Source organism: Barbatula barbatula (assembly GCF_947034865.1).
Source record: "Barbatula barbatula genome assembly, chromosome: 8".
Lineage (NCBI taxonomy): Eukaryota > Metazoa > Chordata > Actinopteri > Cypriniformes > Nemacheilidae > Barbatula > Barbatula barbatula.
In genome coordinates this window covers 12355435-12358666 of record NC_136771.1, presented here as the reverse complement: position 1 = coordinate 12358666, position 3232 = coordinate 12355435, and positions in this window count along the sequence as shown.

Genomic DNA, 3232 nt, shown 5'->3' with positions numbered 1-3232 from the left:
ACGCCCCCTGCTGCTGTGAAGCGTGATGACATGCGCTCACCTGTTTTCCCTACGATAACCAGCAGATGGCGCAATATATTTATTTCATCAATATGCTGTGAGTAGGAACAATTTAAATACAAGAAAAACAGTTAACTCACCTCCCATTTTATTTGATCACGTTTTTTAATAAGCTTCACAAGTATATTTTACATACAGTAACCATCCATAGTCACCTCATCTGTCAGGGTATAAAAACCTACAAGAACGTTGAAAAATTTGACCTGTGTGCTGTATTTCAAGTCCACGAGGTCATAAAATAGTTCTGTGTGACAAAACGTACATTTAGGTTGGTATTCTAGTTATCTGGTTTCTGTACACAGTCATAATAGGAAATGTATTCTGTACGGTATCTTTTTTATATTTTTTGTGATATATTGAGAAATAAAGAACAGTGTGGTTTTGGAATATCGTAATGATAAGGAAATGACATACAACTTTTAAAAAGTATTACTGAACACAGAGAGAGGGTGTCTCACAATATACTTTTGACTATTTAAAAAAAACATGTCAACACTCCCGTTATACAGAAGCTTCCTGTTGAAAAGGTTTCAAGGCAACCCTCACGAAAAACCAGTTTAGCATGAAAGACGCAGCTTCTATCACTTGAAGTTCTTAACGTGGCTTTAACATACACTGAGAGATGCTTTCAACAGCTGGAACTAAAACAGGAAGTGCTTCATCCAGCGACAGGAAGTGTTAACCAAAGCTGGAGCGATGTACAAGCCTGTCTGCCCGCTGGTTTCCTGTGTGACTAGTCTACTGTCAGACACACATCAATAGTTTATCTCACTTTTGTTGTTGTTGTTGTCTGATGAAAGCAAAGACACAGTTTACGAAGCATGCTGGCAGCTCTGCAAAGGATGTTGGTGGGAAATGTCCTTTGCTGTTCAGCTGTAACCAGTTTAGCAGTTTCTGTTAAAGTTATTTAAATATTTGTGGATGTAGTAAATCACGCATATATTTAAATATTCTATTAAATAATAAATAAGGCATGCATTTGCATTTTTTATTCAATAACATTTCATGATAAACAATGTGTAATGTGCAAATGAATAATATTGATTATTTCTCTATTCCTGTGGTTGACCTGTTGCTTGTCACACACTCTTAAAAAGGCTGTTTCCATCTTCCACATAAAAAGCTCTTTGGCTAATTATTGAGAAATCTTATGCAAGAAACATTTATATGTCCCGCCATGTCTTCATTTGAGGCAGCACAATAGAGGCCTATGACTAGTGCTGAAATGTCAGTAACATGTGAAAGTTTAAAACTGTAAACATGATTTTATTGCAAATTAGAAAAAGATGTCAATTTAAAGGTGTACAGTTCATGTGCAGAGAGGAGTTAAGTACAGTAGATCTAAAAAGAATTGTACATCCATTGGCACACAAATAAAAGGTGACATTCTGTTTCTTTAGCTTAAAAATGTATTCTTTTTTGAATATGTGGTTTTGGAAGGAGAGCTAAATACTGTCCCACATATGACAATGGTACCAGAAATTAATATACAAAGACGTTTGGCAATAAACTTACTAGAGTCAGACATACCCTGCAACTGGTTGGACTTAACAGCTTTTTAACAAGCAAATTCCAAAATAATGTTAAATGTCTACTCCATTTAGCTTGCATCGATCTACACATGCTTTTATACAGTGTAGTTCCACCCACTGAAATGCTTCATATATAGAGTTGCTGTAAAGCCTAAGGGTGTTTGTCAGTGCATGTGTTTGAGGAAGTATCTTTTGTCCCTGCCCACTGACTGGTGGTCTATTTCACCTGGAGCTGCCCAGCTGTTCAGAGTCGCACTGGCACAGCAGTACAGAGCCCTGAACACTGTAGCTTTGTCCTGATCTGGCATTGGCAGCAGACGGAGGAGAAGGAGGGAAGTGGGGCGGCCAGATTTGTTAGTCCAGCCAAGGGCAACTTTAAATAATGTTAACACACATAGAAAACTACTATACTATGCAGACCGACACCCATTGCAAAGATCACAAATATTTGATGACAAGTGAACAACTGTTATTTTCTTTGCTCAAATTGGGTTGACGTTAGTGTATAGATTAGCAACATCAATGACACTTGTTTTATTAGAATATGAATGAAGCAATTTGTTTTAAATTTCAATTTCTATTGAATGAAATGTTGTGGTATGGTCGTGTGTGTGTGTGTGTTCTCAAAAGACCAAGAGTGGGTGATTGAGTGAGAGATAGGTTGCTATGGGGATGCCTTGTGGTGTCAGAGGGGTGAGAACAAACTGGTGTGTCAGATGGAAGAAAGTTCACATATACACCAACTGATGGATCTCCTTCCACTTTCTGTGATAGCAGAGACACTTCAGAACAGTTTGTAATAACGTTTGAAATGTCACAGTCAAATTAATACAACCACAGAGAGGCACTCAGCTGAGCAGCGAGATAGTTTCAAGGCAGTGTCTGATGAGACAGACGCAAAGGCAGATTGTGGTGAGGCAGCGGAAGAATAGCCTGTTCACTGTCGCAAAACAGTGCTGCAGAGCAAAAGCAAGGTTTCATCAGTTGCTTAGCTGTGATGAATTTAGTCAATTTTATTTTGACTCAATACAAAGACTTAAAGATTAACAAAGATTAAAATATCAGGAGAAAAAAATATCAGCAGTAAAAATGGCACAGAGGTTCACCGGGGGACTCAATTTCGGGGCATATTTTTAAACCATATATGCAGAAGCTCTTGTATGAATTTGCATGGCACACCGTTCCAGCTTGAAATCCACTCCCTGGACTCCATCCCCTTGCATTCCCCCCGTCTCTAGCCCTGACAAATATGCAAATTATGCAAAAATAATAAATACACAAAAGCAAGTGTGTGACACAAGTCTATATATAATGATGCAACAACGCAATATTGTGCTAATAAAAATATATGTAGTTCATATAGTAGAGAATTGCATTAGTAACACAAAGGTCATAGGTTCAAACTCAGGAAACACATAAAGATTAAATGTATAGATTAAATGTACTTTATGTCCCTTTCATAATATAAATACTGGTAGTTTAATGACTATGTTGTAATCAAAGCCTATTTGGCTATTTACAAATGGCATGAACCCTTTGATATGCCCCACCCAATAATTTGGATCCATACATCAACACCAAAAACATAACTACGTGTTCAGAGGTGTATAAAGACCTTAAATAATGAAGCGTTGTGTTTT